The following is a 21537-nucleotide window of genomic DNA, read 5'->3' as shown; positions in this document are numbered from 1 at the left end:
TCTTCTCGGGTCTCCTTCTGATGCTCCTGGTCCCTCCCTCCTGCCAAGTTCCCCCAGAGCAAGCAGCTCACTCACTATCCATTCACACATTCTCCTCATTGGCTCACTTGCTGTGATGAACAGCAGTGGGAACCAATGTCCCCGCTGCTGTCACAGGCAATGAGAAGTATTAGGGGGGCTGGGGGGGTGGCTGAACAGAGAAGGTTTTTTACTTCATAGAATTCATGAAGGTAAAACAACCTTCAGGCTTTAGAACCACTTCAAAGCATAAGAATACACACTTTTGGTACCCAGGCTCATGTTCTGTTTTCCCAAATAATAAATACAAATGAAATCTAGCATTTTTCAGTGCTGAATTTTCTCTTAAATGAAGGGCAGAGCTGTAGGGCTAGTATATATTTAGCAGAACATTACCATAAACATAAGCCTTGTATAGTTACATGGCAATGGAGGTATAATATTTTGTTGGGCACTTTAAAATAGTTGTGATATAGAGTAACCCCTTATGTGTTCTTAATGTAACGCCATCTGGTTTGACATTAGCAACATGCATTCTATGTCAAATCAAAGTATTGCACTTTTCCCTTTTCCTGAAGTATCTTCAGACAAGTAATAGAAAAGCTGGCATACTTTGACTCCCAAATAGACTTATACCAGCCATACACGGTTCGAATTTTGAAAGAATTTTCTTTCGAAAATCGTATCTAAGAATTTTCGCACCATTAGTGGGCTGCAGCAATGGCAAATTTTTGTGCGGCAATCAAATTTGAGGAATTGGACATGTTGGAAATTTTTTTGAAAAACAAACAATTTACTAATCAATGATGGGAGATTCGTGCGAGAAATATAATAAGAAAAAAAATGTGCATTTGCAAGAAAAGAAAATTTATGGAGGGAAAAGAAGATTCCCAGCCACGAAAATTCTTTTCTGTAGCAACATGAGGTGAAATTGAAGGCTTGGTCGGCCGAATTTCGAAAATCAATGGTGGCATCATTGGATCACAAAAAAAAACTTTCTGATTTTGAAAAGAAAATGTATTCATAATTCGTCCATGTGTGGCCTGCTTAAGAGATGGCAAGGTTGTCAGTTTTGAATTATACACACTACAATTGCTGGAATGTGATAAAAAGAACATAATCTGAAAAACAAGAGCCATCATTAATGTAGTCTCTATCAGTATATAGTGATTACTATAATGTTATTTAAAAGTGGTTGTATACCCTATTTTTTTATTTTTACCTACAGGTAAGCCTATAATAAGGCTTACCTGTAGGTAAAATGAACATCTCCTAAACCTGTACAGTTTATTAGATATTCACCTTGCATGCAGCCGGTGACGTCAGCGGCGCATGTTCTGTGAAGGCCTGGCTAAAGGTCCGGCATCGTCTTCCCGGGAAGAAGACTCCCGCGTGCATGCATGGGAGTGATGTAATCGCGATTCCGGCCACTCACAGCGCCGTAGCTGTGAACCCGGAAGACACGCCAAGGGGAAATGTGAGTTCCCTCGGCATGGACTAGGATCAGATGGCGACACCTCATTCTAAGGTGAGTATTTCATAATGAATTAGTATACGGTGCATACTAGCTCATTATGCCTTTGCCTTACATGTTTTTTTTTTTTAAATAAAAGTTCTGTGCAGGTATATAGCCGCTTTAAGGTGGCACAGAAACTCTGATATCTTTCAAGCAATTTATTACTTTAAGACCCACCAGTTCTTCATGCAAATTTTAGAATTGCTACAATCAGGTGTGAAGCTGGCTAAATGTCACTTATTACATAAGAAGGAATATGGCAGGCAAAGGCTAAAGTGTATGAAGACCTTATGAACAGCTTATTCACCAACTGAGTTTTGATTCAGTCTAACTTGATAATACTGATTTACTCATCTGTAACACCCTCCTACTTAGGTTGCTAGAATGTTAGGTAAACATAGTTCTTTTTGGTTCCTCTGTAATCAGTGGAGCAGTTGTTAAGTGTTTTGGGCTGCTTTGTTTCTCACAGGCTGCAGTTTTAATTGTTTGCCCCCTGTATTCTAGAGTATTCTAGTTTTATAGTGGGTTGGAAAGTCAAATAAGCAATCTGAATATTTATGGTACTTCAGCCAATCGCTGAGGAGGTGTGCCCAGTAGGTGGCTGAAGAGTTCATAAATAGTCTGAAGCCTGGAGCAGGGGAAAGAGAGTCCTGGGTATAATCTTGCAGGGGAGTCCCCAGCCTGAGGGGTTTTGTCCTGAGAAAAGTGTGTGGACCGCTCAGGCTCAATAGGGAGGGGGTATGTGAACAGTGCATCTGCAGCTGCTGCTAGAGTGCTGACAGGGGATGGAGCCCATCCTGGCTCCTGCAAGGGTTCAAGAAAGGAAGTGTGACCACCGGAAGTCTCACATCTATGGTGTCCTGCTGCAATGAATGGAGTGGCAACCTAGCCTGGACTCTGACCAGGCCACACTCCCAATGTGTTTCACTCTTCTCCCCGGAGCTTAGTCATGGGGAGGAAGCTGCAGATAGCTGGAGTTTGCTGCATTGTCATTGAGGTCCCAGCTGTAGAGCTGGATCCTAGGATCCTTTTTTTTCTGGAGCTAATGTAGGGAATTTCAGCTAAGGACCTGTCTGGGAAGCTCATTAAAGTTCCTGGTGGAAGTTGGAAAGGGTTTGACTCTCCTGGGGCATTGTGAGCATTAACTTCTCCCTCACTGAAGTGTGTCCGGTGGATACTAGAAGAGGCATCTGGTGATCATGTGATTTTGTGAGTAATGACCTGAGCTCAGGGTCCTAGAGACTGTTTACTGCTTCCTTTTGGGTGAAGAGCCAGTGGTAGTTCTAACTGGGATAGCTTTTAAAAAGGCTAATGGGGCGTACACACGGTCGGACTTTTCAACCGGACTGGTCTGATGGACGCCGACGGACCAAATCCGGCGAACAATCCGATCGTGTGTGGGCTTCACCGGACCTTCAGCTGACTTTTCCAGTCGCAAATCTGCCGGACTTTAGATTTGGAACATGCTTCAAATCTTTACGTCGGAACTCCGCCGGACCCAGAAATCCGCTCATCTGTATGCTAGTCCGACGGACAAAAACCGACGCTAGGGCAGCTATTGGCTACTGGCTATCAACTTCCTTATTTTAGTCCGGTGTACATCATCACGTACGAATCCGTCGGACTTTGGTGTGATCGTGCGTAGGCAAGTCTGGTCGTTAGAAACTCCACTGAAAGTCCGCCAAAAGTCAGTCGAAAGTCTGTCAGACAGGCTGTCGGACTTTTGTAGCTGAAAAGTCCGACTGTGACGTTTTAGGGGGCGTGGTCAACATCACCCAGTGACCACACCCCCTAAAACGTCACAGTCCCAGCATGCCCAGGGACTATGATGTCATAAGGGGGCGGGGTCTCCGCCTATATAAGTCACAGCGGAGCGCTCAGAGAGCAGTCCAGCCAGAGAGACCATCGTGTCAACATCTGGAGAAGAGAAAAGGGAAGAAGACAAGAAGCCCAGAAGTCCAGACCTCCGCTGGCAAAAGAGGGGCATGAAGACAGCGGAGGAGCCGGCAGAAGAACTGGAACACCGGGAGAAGAGGCCAGAGAGAGCGGAGAAGAATCAACCGGACGCTGGGAGAAGAGGAACCAGAGGGACCCCCGAAGCCGGAAGAAGACACCCGAAGCCGGAAGAAGATCCCCGAAGCCTGAGGAAGACCCCCGAAGCCTGAGGAAGACCCCCAAAGCTGGAGGAAGACCCCCCAGGAGCTGTTTAATAAATTATTTTAAAAACCTGTGTAGTGTGTTTTATTATTGACACTTTTTCCCTAGGTGAATGGGTAGGGGTACCATGTACCCCATACTCATTCACATAGGGTGGGGGACCGGGATCTGGGGGCCCTCTTATTATAGGGGGCTCCCGGATTCCGATAAGCCCCCCGCCCGCAGACCCCGACAACCAACGGCCAGGGTTGTCGGGAAGAGGCCCTTGTCCTCATCAATATGGGGACAAGGTGCTTTGGGGTGGGGGGGCCCCGCAGGGCCCCCCCTCCCCCAAAGCACCCACCCCCATGTTGAGGGCATGCAGCCTGGTACGGTTCAGGAGGGGGGGGGGCGCTCGCTTATCCCCACCCCCTTTCCTGAGTGGCCGAGGTCTGGTATGGATTTTAGGGGGGACCCCACGCCGTTTTTCTGGTGTAGGGGCTTCCCTTTATAATCCATACCAGACCTAAGGGCCTGGTATGACCCGCGACGGGGCTCGCAAGTTGTCAATCTCGCCGATAAAAGCGGCAAGATTGACTTCCTTTTCTAGTCCCGTCGTACCTGAGTCACGTTCAAAATGAACAGACTTGTCCTTGTGTGGGCAAGTCCGTTCATTCTGAAAGTCTGCCGTAACTCCGGCGAACGTCTGTCGGAAAGACGGGCAGACCTGGTGGTCCGGTCGTGTGTGGGCAAGTCCGTTCGTTTTTAAGTCCGGCGCACCTGGCGGACAGAGTCCGTCGGAAAGCCTGCCGGACCAAGTATGCCAGAAAGTCCGATCGTGTGTACGCGGCATTATTCTTCATAAAGAAGAAACCAGCAGCAACAGGAGACGAGGATTTGCTGATGAAACCTCAAGAAAGTGTGTCTGCAACATACTCCTCCATGGCCTTATCCTCCAAGACCAACAAAAGATAAACCCAGCCACGAGAGGGTATGGCACCAGGTTGAAGGTCAATTGCACAATCATACGACCAGTGTGGAGGCAAAATACCGGCTTTACCTTTGTCAAAGACATCGCTAAAATCGTGGTACTCCTCCAGCAGGGAGGAGAGTGAAGAGGTGCACAGAACCTTGGCTACCTTCTGGAAGCATGTCTTACTGCATTGTGGCAACCAGGAGAGGAGCTCGGCACAGAGCCAATCAAAAGAGCAGTTGTGCCTCTGTAACCAAGGATAACCAATAACCAGTGGAAACTTAGGTGAGGAAATAACTTGGAATTGGATTATCTCATGGTGAAGAACCCCATATGGCCATGGACAATGGAACAGTCACATGGGCAGGCTGCAGAGGTCTCCCATCAAGAACCTCAATGGCAAGTGGAGTGTCACGCAGCTGCAGTGGAATCGAGTGCTTCGATACAAAGGCAGCATCAATGAACAGGCCTGCAGCCCCAGAGTCGATTAGAACCTGTATCTCGACGGATGACTCGAAAAGGGTCACCGAAACCAGGGACAGGACCACAAGGTTCGGGCATTCCCTGGATGGGTAGGACAAGACTTCAAAAAGTGACCTGCCTGGCCACAATAAAGGCACAATCTCTCCCTCCTCCTAAGGGTTCTCTCATCAGCAGAGAGACGTGTGAAGCCCAAGTGCATGGGTTCACCTTCACTGACCGACTCGGTACCAGGAGGCATGGGAGGTGAGGGAGGCAAGGGTAGGACTGCAAATCTCAGAGACAATGTACAGGAGGCTTCCGCAAGCAATCCTTAAAAGAGTCTTTCTCTGAGTCTGGAGTCAATGAGAATGACAAACGTGATCAACTTCTCCATCTCAGTGGGTATATCTCGGGCTGCTATCTCATCCTTGATGGTATCTGGGAGATCATGAGAAAAAGCAGCCATGAGGGCCTCATTGTTCCAAGCAACCTCTGCTGCCAGAGTACGGAATTCAATCGGCAACAGTTCTTGTACTCTGTTTGATGGACATGAGGCACTTGGCAGCAGAAGCGTACGGGAACGTCAAATACCCTTTTAAAAAAAGTCACAAACTCAGGGTAACGCAAGACAACAGGTTTTTGTTTCTCCCATAGAGGGTTTGCCCAGGCCAAGGCTTTTTCAGAAAGCAAATATTTCAGGAAACCTACTCTGCTTCTATCCGTGGGAAATGCCTGGGGCAGCACCTCAAAGTATATCTCAACTTGGTTGAGAAACCCTCTGCATTGGACTGGATCACCCCAAAATCCCAGGGGAAGCAGAGCGGAACCAGACATACCTCTTATAAAGGTAATACTCAAGGCGGGTGCCTGCGCAGAGACTGGAGCAGCATCAGGGATGCCCTGCAACACAGGTTGTACCAGAGCAGCCACAGTGGGAGTTTTCAGGTGAGCCGTTCGAATCAGACCGAGACAGTAGTACAGTTAAATCACACTTGTTTAATAATAAAAGTAATTAGAACAAACGTAGTCAAAACATAGCCGAAGTTCGGTAACCGGAACGGATAGTCAGACAAGTCAAAAAGTCGGGGAGCCAGGAATAAGCGTAGTGGAACAGCAAGCAGGATCTGGAGCCAGAAGTAATGTCAGCCAAGCAAGTTTTTAACAGGAATGCAGGAGTCTCTGTGATGTTGACCAAGGCGAAGGCAGAGATCATCTGGGCTGGACGGCTTAAATAGGCAGGGCTAACGAGCAGCATATCATCAACAGGTGAGTCACTGTGGAGAGATAGGAGCTGGCAATTAGCCGACAGCTGAGTGGCCAGCTCAGAGAAGGAAGGGCTGAGCCCAGCCCTGACACATAGCCACTGTGATATTCTTTTTCTGTATCCAAAAAACCTGGTTTGATCCTGCTTTTCTCTAACTCCACCTTCTGTCCAAGTCCCCAATGCAGCTAGGGATTTTGCAGAGCAGTGTTGTCAGCTCTGCACATGCCCAGTTTTCAGTGAGTTTCTATGCTGATAATTTCCTCCCTATCACATCTGAGCAGCCCATGTGACTATAGAGTCACACATGTGGACATATACACAGTGGTAAATGACAGCCCACTCCCTCCTTCCTCCTCCATGCCCACTAAACAGCTAAACACAAAGGGTGATTGGATATTACATGTAGATTGATGGAGGCTTCATTCTTATCGTAAGACACAGGCTGGAGGGGTGTGACACAGCCTGTGACTGTCAGAAATCCCCCCACACCAGGTTATTGCCAAAAAATAATATTTGATTTCAAATACACTGTATATATTTGTATGACAATTTAAAACAATTTATTGATATTCATTATTTAATTTCACTCTGTATTCCAAAGGCGTTTATTTTTTTTTGTGAACACATGACCTGCAGCAGAGGACTAGAAGCTCCTTCTGCTGATGTTTTCCTGCAGACGAGCTTGAAAAGAGCTGGGTCATATGACAGCTGTATATCAATTAGGAAAAATGTACCTAGATGTTTTTTGTTAATTAAAACTAGGGTTGCACCGATACTAGATATCAAGCATGTGGTAAATATGTAATTTACCCACTCCTTCCTTCTCTAAATGAGCAGGGTCAGCAATCACTGACTCTGTCCATTCATAACTGAGCATCGTACACTGTGTTTACGATGCTTCAGTTTATGAATGAACAGGAGCCTCTGTCCCCTGTCCATTCATCCTCAGCTGAGGCTGCAGGGAAAGGGACTGGGGAATCTGTGTCCTTAGTCCCTTTCCCTATCTCAAAGGGGAGATGTCTGTTTATTTCTGTCTATCCCTGATATCTCACCAAAGCTCCCCCCCAACAGAGCTGATAAAAAAAATGAAAGAATTGTAATAAATATTTAAAAGTTAAATTGTAAAAAAAAAATAAAAAGTAAAAATATACAAAAAAATGCCACCATCCATTTTCTTCTGATCACTTACTTTGCACGTAAACTGATGAAAATAAACATTTAAAACATATATTTTTTAAAGGCATTCAAACTTTATTGCATTTCTTCATACCTGCTTAAAACTTTTGCCCGTTACTGTATATAAAGGGTCTCCTTAACCGCTTCGCACCTGCGCTGTAGCCATCATTCAATAGATGTCATCTATTGAACGAAGATCGGAGTAAGGGGCCCATACCAACCGCTTACCACGTGATCAGCTGTCAGCAAATGACAGCTGATCATGTGATGTAAACAAAAGATGTGTAATCAGCTTTTTTTCTGCTCGCATTGACAGTGGCTTGTGTCAGAAGTACAGCGAAGAAGATGAGACATCACCCAAGTATCTGTACTCATCAGTGCTGCCTGCCAGTGACCACCAGTGCTACCTGCCAGTGCATAGCAATACCGCCAACCAGTGCCACCTACCAGTGCCAACCTGTTCCACCTATCTATCCCCATCAATGTTGACAATCAGTGCTGCCTATCAGTGTCACCTAGCAGTGTCCATCAGTGCCCTTCAGTGCCACCTATCAGTGCCACCTGTCAATGCCTGTCAGTGCCACTCATCAGTGCCCATGAGTGCCACCCATCTGTGCCACCCATCAGTGCCACATCTCAGTGTGACCTATCAGTGCCCATCAGTGCCCACCAGTACTGCCTCATCAGTGCCCACCAGTGCCACCTATCAGTGTCCTTCAGTGTAGCCTTATCAGTGCCCATCAGTGCAGCCTCATCAGCGCACATCAACAAAGGAGAAAAATTACCTGTTTGCAAAATTTTTATAACAAACTATAAAACTGTTTTGTTTTTAAAAATTTTTAGTCTCTTCATTTTTTAGTCACTTCCTCTAGTCAGTCTCCTCCCCTTCAGTTAGAAACACACACTAGGGAACATATTTAACCCCTTGATCGCCCCCTAGCGTTAACCCCTTCCCTGCCAGTGACATTTATACAGCAATCAGTGCATTTTTATAGCACTGATCGCTGTATAAATGCCAATGGTCCCAAAAATGTGTCAAAAATGTCCGATGTGTCCGCCATAATGTTGCAGTCCCAATAAAAATCACAGATCACCCCCATTACCAGTAGAAAAAAATAATAATAAAAATGCTATAAATCTATCCTCTATTTTATAGACGCTATAACGTTTGTGCAAACCAGTCAATATATGCTTATTGCAATTTTATGTACCAAAAATATGTAGAAGAATACATATCAGCCTAAACTGAGAAAAAATTAGCTTTTTTTAAAAAACAAAATGGGGATATTAATTATAGCAAAATGTACAAAATATTGCATTTTTTTTCAAAATTGTTGCCCCTTTTTTTGTTTATAGCGCAAAAAATAAAAACCGCAGAGGCGATCAAATACCACCAAAAGAAAGCTCTATTTGTGGAAAAAAAAATAAAAATGTAATTTGGGTATAGTGTTGCATGACCGCGCAATTGTCATTTAAAGAGTGACAGCGCTGAAATTGGCCTGGGGAGGAAGGGGATTTAAGTGCCTAGTAAGCAAGTGGTTAATATGTCTATTAGCTAGTTGCACATACATTTAATTTCATAGTGAGACAGTCAATTTCGACCATTTTATTGCTGTTTGCTTTCAAATAGACACCATATTGAAACAGAAGTCATAACAACAACATGCATGGCAAACCTAGTGGGCCAAATAGAAAAAAAACAGATTTCTCTGTCCACATGGACAAGGTGGATGAAGGAATCCTTCTCAGTTGGGACAATGTATTCTGACAGGGGCTCAAACAATCAACTTCTGTTAAACAGGGACGGTCACACACACTGGTTAAAATTTGGCTGGTCCCTGCTGAACCATGTTTTTCTGGCATCGATTTTTCAACTTGCCAAATGGGCCTCGGTAGTGAATTTAGGTCACTCTAATGCCCCGTACACACGGTCGGATTTTCTGACGGAAAATGTCTGAACGGAGCGTGTTGTCGGACATTCCGACCGTGTGTGTGCTCCATCGGACATTTTCCATCGGATTTTCCGACACACAAAGTTTGAGAGCAGGCTATAAAATTTTCCGACAACAAAATCTGATCGTGTCAATTCCGACCGCGTGTGGCCAGTTCCGACGCACAAAGTACCACGCATGCTCAGAAGAAATTCCGAGACGGAACAGCTCGGTCTGGTAAAATTAGCGTTCGCAATGGATACAGCACTTTCGTCACGGTGCAATGTAAAAAATGGTTTAATACAGCGCACTCTCTTCTTCTTTATTATGTGATAGGAATGAAGTAGTTTGGCTGCTCATATTCACACAGACTTCTCATAAACTTCTTTCTTTATTATTTATTGGGACTCCTTCAATATATTTGGATTTGTCACATCTAACAAAATTATTTTTGGGTTGTTTTCTTTGTTTTTTTAAAGGCTGTTTTTTTTTTTTTTTTTTTTTTTTTTTTTTTTTAGGTTTGTATTTTTTTCAAGGCTGATCTTTGTTTTATTTTAGTTTTAGTTTTACTCCATAATATTTTTGTGTGTGTTTTGTGTGTCAAGTTACCACAACACCATTGATATCTTATATTATTTAATCTCAAGGATATTGTTTGGTGTTGGTGTCCCTTGTTAATTTCACATTGTAATTTAGGAATGTACCTGAATCCTCACAAACAAACTGTCCTTTTTGAAGGAAAAAACACATAGGAGAGTATAATTGAAACAAAAAATCCTTTATTAAGGGCTCAGAACCAAACAAAGAGGGAGGCAACGCTGGATAAACAGCAGAAATTTACGAAGCCTTGGACCCCCAGGGCAGACATCAATTCTTTAACATCAAAATTGGTGGCCTGAGGAGTCCATATCTAAGGGAGTGCAGTCTGGTCCAGAAGTCCCAGAGATCATGAAAGCAGCAGATGGCATCTGTGTCCCCAGGCTGTGGTACTACAAGAGGCTGCATCTTTTGCCAGACCAGACTGGACCCAGGGTCATCACTTTCTGGTCTTCTTTCCACACTTCCTTCCCGGCTGTGGCTCTGGTGTTGGAGATGTGGCAGGAAGAGGAGTAGGACCTGGAGGAGGAGGAGGAGGAGGAGTAGGACCTGGAGGAGGAGGAGGACTAGTAGGGCCTGGAGGAGGAGGAGGACCATGTGTGAGGTTACAAATGTGGGTAGCAGATGTTATTTGGCCCCTTAAACCCTTATTGAGAGCTTCCAACATTGAGGACTCACACAGGAGTTGTTGGCCCTCCTCCATCTGCAGCATTTTGCAGGCAGTTATGCAAGCAAAGTCCTCCTCCACAGTGTGGGGGGGTTCTCAGGGCCTCTGTAGACTTCCAAAAGAGGCCTATGGCAGCCTCCTCCAGGGTACTCCTCTTCCTGCCACTTTGTCTTTGTGGGTGTAGGGGAGGGACCTGGATATCAGGCAGCCTGCTTGGCCCAGCCACCTCCTGGCTGAGACTTCCCTGTGTATGAAAAAGGGACATGGTTTAAGTTTTTGCTTCATCAATCACAATCATAACTTAGTACTCCAAACTAACATATATTTAACATCATTGATTGGACAACCAGAAATATTTAGAGGAATGCTATACCTGGCTCAAGCTGGGCTCCTCCACATGTTGCTGCCTGGAAGGCCCAGGTTGGGCGTCAGAAGCCTCAGCTGGGGTGGAAGGAAGCGTGGAAGGAAGACTGGAGAGTGCTGGCCTGGGTTCAGTCTGACCTGCCAGAAAATGCAGCCTGTCATAGTACCACAGTCTGGGGACATAGATGTCATCTGCAGCTCCGGATCTCTGGGAATCCTGGACCTTCTTGTGCTCCCTTAGATAAGTGCTCCTCAGGCCACCAATTAGGATCTTCAAATATGTGATGTCTGCCGTGGGGACCACCGTCTTCACAAATTCCAGCAATTGATCCAGTGCTGCCTTCCTCTTTGTTTGGTTCTTATAATGTGGGTGGTTTATCTGCCACAGACAAGGCAGCTCCCTGAACATATCAATGAAGTTTGCCATAAAGTCGTTATCTTTCAAGATATCCATTTTCACTGCAAGACACAACACAAGACAAACCCTAATGTCAGCCTAAAGTCTTCTAAACTTGTGCAAATACAGGCCTCAATCTAGAAGCAGTATAGGCCCAATGTTAAATCTTACCTTCGTTATCATGATCGGCGCCTCCGATACTCCTTCCTCCGCTCACAGATCGTACGTACTACGCACGCATGTTACGCTTTATACACACTGCGCATGAGTGTAACTCCACCCGCCCCTGACGTTCTTTCTAGTCTATTCCCGCCCCTTTTCATTCGGCGCAGTGGGGGAAGAGCACATGGCGGAGACACAGCAGGTGCATGCTAATTATAGCAACGAGGAGGAGGAGACAAGCCCGAAGCCTGAAACGTCCCGATCCAGAAGGAGACAATTTAAGGCCTCAAATATGTCCTTTGGGGAGATGTTGGAGATGGTCGACATCCTGAAGAGGGCCGACTATGATGGAAAGTATGGACCTTACCCCAACCCCAATGTCAGAAAGGCCAAGATCATTGGCGAAAGGGGTCAAGAGTCTGCACCGGAATTTCGGGGTACGTTGATCGAAAGATCAGCTCAGGAAGCGGTGGTCGGACCTGAAATTAAAAAAACACGAGCAGGACAGAAAGATCCGGAGAGTGGTGCAAAAAAGTAAGTAGTTGTCCTGTGTTCCTATTCTTTTTGTGTTTATTACTTTCGTGCTGCTCCATGTGCTTTTAGGAACTGTTGTACAGTTTAAAATGGCAACTTTCATGTTCATGGGCACATTATTCGTTTGTATCAAACATTTTACGTTCGGCCTAGAAAACACGATTGTTTTGGCCTTATGCATTTGACCACATTTTTTAGGGCCTACTTGTCTGAAAATAATTTGGTTGTATAGATGGGTTTGTTACTGGAATAAAATGCAAACTAGATTCTGTGTATGGAGAGGACACTCAGCAGCTGTTTTCACATCTGGACACTGGAGCACTAGTGTGGGACACAAGAACACCATTTTTATTAGGGGGCCCACACAGGTGCTCCAGTGTATACTATAGGGGTGTCTCCATCTGTGAAGCTTGTACAAGACAGGTAAGTATTCAAGCTTGACAAAGGACACTCAAAATTCTACATCTTGGAACTCTGCAAAAATAGACAATTGTACCCCACTTCTAAGCAATGTTTCATATTTATAGTTCTACCATCAAATATCTGTGTGCTAAATATACCCTTTTTTTCACATAGGGGAGAAAAGACTCGGAGGACACCCCTCATCCGAGGAGACCAGAGACCCCCCACCTCTGGAAGAAGGGGAAATACCCCAAAGACAAGAAGAGCAGGAGGAGGAAAAAGACGTGGTGGAACTAGTCACCACAACAGGTGAGTGTCTGCGACCACAGGCTCAGGTAAGAGATGGATGCTGGCATATTTATAATACCTGTTTTTTTTTTTTTTGTTTCTCTCTTTTTAGTTGATCGTGATGTTGTGGATCCAGATCCTTTCACCTCGGAAAGTGCCCAGATCCTGATTGGGGAGATCATGGGGTGTAACGTTGCATTGGAAAACATCACAAAAAACATCAATGATGTTATTAAAAAAAATAACAACATCATTGATGTTTTGGGGAGAGTTTAAAACCCCTCCAAAGCCCTTTCTTTTCTGGTGTGCTACAATGTTAACATTTTTCTGCTTAAAAATTTGTGAATCAGTACTGCTTGGACCTTGAAGAAGGGGACATACCCCGAAAGCTTGTCCTGAAAAATTGTATGTTAGTGCAAATAAAAAATGTATCACGGACAGTACTCAATTTTCTCTGTCACAATTGCACTAATACGGCTACAATCAAATCAAGTATGATGGAAGATACTGCATATAGCCGCATAAAGAAGCAGTTAACCAACCTGATCACAAAGGAAACACAGGTCAACAGCGACATCTTCTTTCTCTCAAGATGCAAAAAGAGAAATCTCATACCACAGGGTCTCCGGATTAAAAATCCTTGTGCAAATACACTGAACTCTCCTTATGCAGAAGGACTCTGCAGACGTACCAGCGAAAGGTTAAGGAACAACCTCATTCATAAACTCTATGGTAAAAGGGAAACAATCCGGAAACAAAAGCAGTTGGTGTTTGAAACCTCAACACCATTGGACCCCACAAGCATCAACCAAATTAAGAATGAAATTGAAACCTTACAAAGACAACTGCAAAAACTTGCCATGAACAGGAAGCAAAAAAAACTCCAAAAGCTACACCAAGAGCAGACCTTTTGGATACAACCTAAACAACACAAAACAAACACAACTTCTATAACTCCTGCTATCAGCAACTTGGAAGCCAATCCAGAATCCCAAGGTATCCCTTGTGTAAATGCTGACTTTACAGAAAATGTGGATATAACAGAGGAACTCAGAATCATAAATTTGTCAAATCATCAACTTACTACACCAGAAACAACAGTCCTCTCCAAAGGCCTCACATTCTGCCCAACCACCAAATTGGATAAATTACAGGTATGGTCAGATATGGAGGAATTCTTTAGGAGACTAAGGCTCAAAGAATATTTTGACAGTAAGGAAAGGAATCCTAGGACAATAGGAGATTACAAAAGGAAAAAGAACAGCAACTTCACACCTCCACAAGGACGCAACCCCAAACTGGATACCTATATTGACAGCTTCAGGCTGCGAGTTACATCCCTGATATCCACCCAGCAAAAGAAAATATTATACAACCTTTCACCACTGGAGGCGAAGAGCTGTACATGATCTGCGCAATAATCAGGCCATAACCATCAAACCAGCAGATAAAGGGGGAGCAGTCGTTGTGATGGATACAGAAAAATATATACAAGAGGGCCAGAGGCAGCTGGCAAATACTACTTACTACAAAAAACTGGATTATAATCCGACCCAGGATTTTACTCAGCAATTAAAAAGTCTCATTGCGACAATACCAAGCCACCTACATTCAGAACTCATCAATGCGATTCCGGATAATCCAGAAATTGGAGACTTCTACATGCTGCCCAAGATCCACAAGCCAGGAAATCCAGGCAGACCCATTATAACAGGTATGAATACACTTACCGAACATATCTCAGGCCTTGTAGAAAACATGTTAAAACCTTTAGTCATGAACACTGCAAGTTTCCTGCAAGACACCACTGATTTTCTGAACAAGCTTAACAATATACAACAATTACCACCTAATACACTTCTAGTCACTATGGATGTAGAATCTCTGTACAGTAACATCCCTCACAAGGATGGGTTGGCGGCATGTCACAGATTCTTATCATCCTCACCAGACCACAAATATGCTGCTGAGGATGTGACAAGGCTCATTGAATTCATTCTTACACACAACTACTTCACTTTCAATAATGACATCTATCTCCAGTGTATGGGTACTGCTATGGGAAGCAAAATGGCACCCCAATATGCAAATGTATTCATGGCTGACCTGGAGGACAAATTTCTGAACAGCATACAACAAAAGCCATACAGATATTATCGCTATATTGATGATATATTCATGATATGGACTGATGGTGAAGAAAATCTAAACCAATTCTTCTCATTGATCAACACTTTTCACCCATCTATCAAACTAAAAATGGACTATTCGAACACACATGTCAACTTCCTGGACACTACAGTATACATCAGGAATGACAAGCTACACACGTCGATATACAGAAAACCGACTGACCGATGCAGCTATCTTCATAGTTCCAGTTTTCACCCCCAACACACCAAACGGGCCATCATACACAGCCAGGCCATCAGATACCACCGAATTTGTTCAGACCCAGAAGACAGAGATAAACATCTCAGAACACTGGCAGACTCCTTCCATAAGAAAGGTTACAAAGACAAAACCATCAACAACAGCATAAACACAGCCTTGAAAACCCGAAGAGAAAATCTCCTCCAATACACAGAGAAAAAAACAAATAACCGAGTACCTCTAGTCACCACATACAACCCAGCACTTGAAGGGATCAAAAAGATAATCAAAGATTTACAACCCATTATAACAGAGGATGAAACTCTGAAAGGAATATTCCAACAACCCCCATTATTGGCTTTCAGACAACCACCCGACCTCAGACACAAACTAATCAGCAGGAAACTTCACTCTGATTATGAAGTCACAAACAATGGTAGCAAACCCTGCAATAAAAAACGCTGCAAACTATGCAACCAGATAAATCTATCCAAAAGTGTTACACACACTAATGGGACCTTCAATATCATGGGATCTTACAGCTGTACCTCAAGTAATGTTGTGTACCTCATCCAATGCAAAAGGTGCAGCAAAGGATCTTATGTTGGTGAAACAGGACAGAAGTTGCAAGCGAGGATGAATTTGCACAGACATACCATCAAAGAACATAAAGAAGACAGTTTATGCACACCTGTGGGACATCATTTCTCACAATCGGACCACACTATAGAAGACCTCAATGTCTTAGTTCTTAAAGGGAATTTCAGAACTATCCAGGAAAGGAAAACGTTTGAACTAAGAATGATACTTCTTTTTGACACGAAGAATAATGGCCTGAATTTAGATATTGGTTTCCTTACACATTATGCTAAAGTTTTACGACCGCTCTGTGACTAGCATCCCCCTTGCATTCCCCCCTTGCTCTCCCTCTGTCTTATCTCACTAACTCTGCTGCTATCTTTTTTACCATTGATTTGTATGTGTTTGGTTTTCTCTTTTTTTTTTTTTTTTTTTTTTTCTTCTTTAACATTCTGCTTAAAAATTTGTGAATCAGTACTGCTTGGACCTTGAAGAAGGGGACATACCCCAAAAGCTTGTCCTGAAAAATTGTATGTTAGTGCAAATAAAAAAAGTATCACGGACAGTACTCAATTTTCTCTAAAATTTTTTAGCAAATTGTAGAAAAGCCAAATTTTGAAGAGGCACACAGTGTGTCAACATGTGCTATCTGCCATCACATTACGGGAGATCAATGGACGCGTTTTGGGGGTGCAACCCCTTCCTCAATAATAAAGTAGCTGAGAGGAAGGGGTTGCTCCCCCAAAACATGCCCCTTGATCCCCCGTGATGGCAGCTAGCACATGTTGACATTCGTAAATTGGTGTGCATTTTCAAAATTTGGCTTTTCCTGGGGTGACTTCACCCCATCTGAACGCAATATCAAACACAGTTCCTAAATACTCATGTCTGATATTGCGCATAAACCAGGAGAAAAGGGGTTAATTGGCGCTACCTAGAAACCCAAATGCTACTGCATATATAGGGAAAAAAAACATACAGGTGGTTTTGTATTAATACAGTGTTGCACACCAATGTGTATGTCATCCCAGTCTGTAGGTTAAAGGAAATACCACAGTGCCTGGTAGGAGTGAGGGGTCCTGGGATCCCTAATCAGTAGGATAATTTGTTGTACATATAGGCATAAGTTATATAACCAATAAACAAAGTATTATATAGATGAACTGCCTGAGTTGGTGCAGCGTACTACCAGAAATGATCTGTTTTGTACATACTGACATATACTGTGTCAACTGTATAGAACATGGACAAACAGTCATTCAATTCAGTACATTTTGACTTAAATCAACCATACAGTTACATATGATAGAGCTGGAACAAAACATATGCCTTAATGAGTGTATCCAAGTGATGTATATTAGTCCCATCCGTTTATGTACATAGCTTGGGCATAGGCTGTGGATCTCATAAATACCCTACAGTTCATTAAAGCCTAGACCCAGCAATGTACTGCAATACTTCAATCAAAGGAAATAAGCAATAGTCCCAAAAAATGGTATCTACATCAAAACAAGAATTCCCAGGGGTGACTTTGGTGCTTAGAAGGTTGTCTAGGTGACTTTTGTGCTCCCCCTTCTGATTTCCTACTCACCAGCTCCTGGTACCCCTGCAGGGGTAGTAGGCATGTAATACTTTAAATAGGAATCCTGACTCCTTGTTGTTTACAGCGGATCCTTCAGGTATATCCTGGCCGATAGAGATGTTGCAATGCTCTCATGCATTAAAGAAAAAAAGGGGCTTCCATAGCGTGATAACGTAAGAAAACCAGTCATATATTGAAGATGGTCTTTGTAGTCAGAGAATGAAATGATCTGCAATAGCATAAAAGAGCTGGGAGTTATTTTGCTTCTTTGTCGCCAGCTCTTTTATGGTATTAATGGTACCATATGATAGGTATTACATGCCTACTACCCCTGCAGGGGTACCAGGAGCTGGTGAGTAGGAAATGAGAAGGGGGAGCACAAAAGTCACCTAGACAACCTTCTAAGCACCAAAGTCACCCCTGGGAATTCCTGTTTTGATGCAGATACCATTTTTTGGGACTATTGCTTATTTCCTTTGATTGAACTATTGCAGTACATGCAGTACATTGCTGGGTCCAGGCTTTAATGAACTGTAGGGTATTTATGAGATCCACAGCCTATGTCCAAGCTATGTACATAAACAGATGGAACTAATATACATCACTTGAATACACTCATTAAGGCATATGTTTTGTTCCAGCTCTATCATATGTAACTGTATGGTTGATTTAAGTCAAAATGTACTGAATTGAATGACTGTTTGTCCATGTTCTATACAGTTGACACAGTGTATGTCAGTATGTACAAAACAGATCATTTCTGGTAGTACGCTGCACCAACTCAGGCAGTTCATCTATATAATACTTTGTTTATTGGTTATATAACTTATGCCTATATGTACAACAAATTATCCTACTGATTAGGGATCCCAGGACCCCTCACTCCTACCAGGCACTGTGGTATTTCCTTTAACCTACAGACTGGGATGATATACACATTGGTGTGCAACACTGTATTAATACAAAACTACCTCTATGGTTTTCTTTCCCTATATATGCAGTAGCATTTGGGTTTCTAGGTAGCGCCAATTAACCCCTTTTCTCCTGGTTTATGCACAATTAGTAGAGTATCCTTGTGAAAGCTCTATATAGGGGAGGCAGCAACCTGTGTTTGTACCATATAGACCCATCCTAAGCGCAGTTTCTTTTCGTGTTGCTAACTCATGTCTGATATTGCCTTCAAGTTCTACCTAATGTGAACTTTGTAAGTTCAAGATTTGTGTCTTTCTTGTTGGTTTTAAACATGCCTGTTTTATCTTAAATGGACATTTCTACTTTTTATAATGCCACCCCAAAAATTGTTATACAACAGACATGTTAGTTTGTTTTAAAAACCTTGTCAAAATACACATGTGATTGTGCAGGTATTCAAAAGATTGTTAATCAAGAATGTGTGGATAATTGTCTCAACGCTACAACACTTTTGTGGTGCTCTAATTGCTGCTTTCTGTGACAATGGGTGTTATTTCATAAGGGCAAATCCACTTTGCACTACAAGTGCAGTTTCAAGTGCACTTGTAGTGCAAAGTGTCTTTGCCTTTAGTAAATAACACCCAACAGTGCTTTGTATAAGGTTACACAATCATGCCATTTTCAGGACTCACCACATTTCTGTCAGGGTCAGCTAAAACAAACACAAGCAGTAAATGTCACCAAAGATTTCCTTATTTTTTTTTGTTTATTTGATAAAGGTTTCACACATTGTCTGGCATATTGATAGCCGCCCTACCCACAAAGAACTCAAGGTATCTTAGTCGGACATCACGGGCACTCAGGGAGGGCAAGCCAGGACGGCCACTTTCAAGCGCCATCAGGGTTGATTCATGTTGAATTCCGGCCTCAGGCCCAACTGAGCCAACATAGTTTGCAGAATGTTTCCGTAAAAAGTTGTGTAGAACACAGCACGCCAGGATAATGTGATTCAGTTTGTACTCCGCCATATGTATGGGTGTAAGTAATAGGCGGAACCAGCTGGCCATGATTCCAAACATGTTTTCCACCACTCTTCTGGCTCTGGCCAGCCGGTAATTAAAAACCCTCTGGTCCGGGGTGAGGGTCCTCATAGGGAATGGCCGCATAAGATGGTCCCCCAGCGCAAAAGCTTCATCTGCAATGAAGACGAATGGGAGTCCTTCCACATTGTCTTCTGGAGGTGGCAAGTCCAAGCTGCCATTCTGGAGACGCCTGTAAAACTCTGTCTGGGCGATGACTCCACCATCGGACATCCGGCCATTCTTTCCCACGTCCACATACAGGAACTCGTAATTAGCCAACACCACCGCCAACATCACAATACTATTGAACCCCTTATAATTATAATAGTATGCCCCCAAGTTGGGTGGTGGGACGATGTGGACGTATTTCCCATCAATTGCCCCTCCGCAGTTAGGAAAGTCCCACTGCTGGGCAAAGTGGGAGGCCACAGTCTGCCATTCCTGTGGCGTGGAAGGAAACTATTGAGGAAAACCAAAAAAAAATTAGTCATTTTGCACATAAACAGGGAAAGCTGATTAGACACAAACATTCTTGGCCAACATCAAGATAACATTTATTAATGGGAATTTTTAAACACCAAAGTATAAGGTACACCTATCATATCCCCTCCCCCCTGTCTCCTGGGCCCTTTCTAACATTATAAGGGGGGGCTCTTGGACAGGTAACCCTTTCCACTTCATTGAGATATGAATGCCTAAATAATGGGTATTACTTTGAACAGCCCCTCCTTAGTTACACTATTGACAGCCAACTGGACAGGTAAGAAGTGTCATAATACAAAGATATAAATACACACTGTACACATTTGAGCACATTTGGACATTCTGCTATTACCTATCAAGATAATAATAGGATAAGAAAAACTTTAAACATTACCATTTGAAAGTATTCAGGCAGGCCCTTGCACTACATGCTTTGGGGAATTCATCCATACATCTGACCACAAAAGAGATGGGTATAGTGTGTATGGGTTTGGCAAAGTCAGCAGATAGATGATTGAGGATAGACAGAGAATGAGTATCAGCTGACTTAGCAGTTGGGGGGGAAGGGAGGGTTCCAAATGATTTGTGGACCCCCAAAAAAAGCCTCTGGCACTCTGCCTGAATTTAAAGCACAAATCACATTTCTAAACATTTTAGGGGATGTTTGGGGTAAAGCACTACTATGGAGCTGATAAAATACATTTTTAAGTGACTACATGAGGTGAATATAGGGGCAGGAGACCATGCTGGGAGGTAAGTGAAGGCAAATATGTATGAAGGACAAAAAAAAAATTACATAAAAATCCAGCATACATGAGGACAAAGGGGACATTCACAGCATATTACAATCATGGTAATTAGGGAATGAGGAAAGAAATACAATATATTATCAAACATTAAATACAATAAAATGTGATATTAAAGGATAAAAATCTTACCTTAATATACTCCTTCTGCAGGACCTGTATGATGGCAGAACAGGTCTCTGGGATAATGATCCCCAGAGCCTGGGGGAGATGCCTGTCGAGAACTTGAGGTCCTGCAGGCTTCTCCCCGTCACCAAGTACCGCAGGGTGGCGACGAGCCTCTGCTCCAGAGTGATGGCTTGCCTCATGCAGGGATCCTGCCTGCTAATATAGGGGGTCAGCAAAGCCAACAAACGGTGAAATACGGGGTCCGTCATCTGGAGAAAGTTCCTGAAATCATCAGGATTATTCTCACGGATCTCACGGAGCAAAGGCACGTGACAGAACTGGTCACGCTGAAGTAACCAATTCTTGGTCCATGAACTCATCCCCACCCTGTTCATGGACTGGACTTGTGTCAAGGTCAGGACCCCAACACCAAGCCCCCGCACAGCACGAACTCTACGAGGAGTACGTATACGCAACATGGCTAGAAAACGGTCGGCTACTCAGAACGAAGTAACAGAACGCACTGAAGAACAGCAAGGCCTGTGAAGAGCGACCTGAAAAACAGTAACGAACGAACAAGAACACAATGACTAATCAAAGTCATGCATAGCTTGCTTGCACGCACTGAAAAGCAGATACAAACCCACAAGCACAAACTGAACAGCAGAAAACGATCTGAAAACCACGAGTCTGAAAAAGCGCGAATCGTCTCTCACCAAATTTTTA

At 43.6% G+C, this 21537-nt stretch overlaps 1 protein-coding gene across 1 annotated transcript in view; it reads right to left on the bottom strand.

Annotated features, from left to right (window-relative positions):
• Window positions 1-21537, bottom strand: part of GFRAL (GDNF family receptor alpha like) — a 128229-nt gene that overhangs the window by 84662 nt on the left and 22030 nt on the right. The gene's annotated exons all lie outside the window — the stretch shown is intronic.

This window comes from Aquarana catesbeiana, linkage group LG04 (genome assembly GCF_042186555.1).
Source record: "Aquarana catesbeiana isolate 2022-GZ linkage group LG04, ASM4218655v1, whole genome shotgun sequence".
NCBI classification, from domain to species: Eukaryota; Metazoa; Chordata; class Amphibia; order Anura; family Ranidae; genus Aquarana; species Aquarana catesbeiana.
The sequence above is the reverse complement of the archived record's forward strand: the minus strand, read 5'-3'. Positions and strand labels throughout refer to the sequence as shown.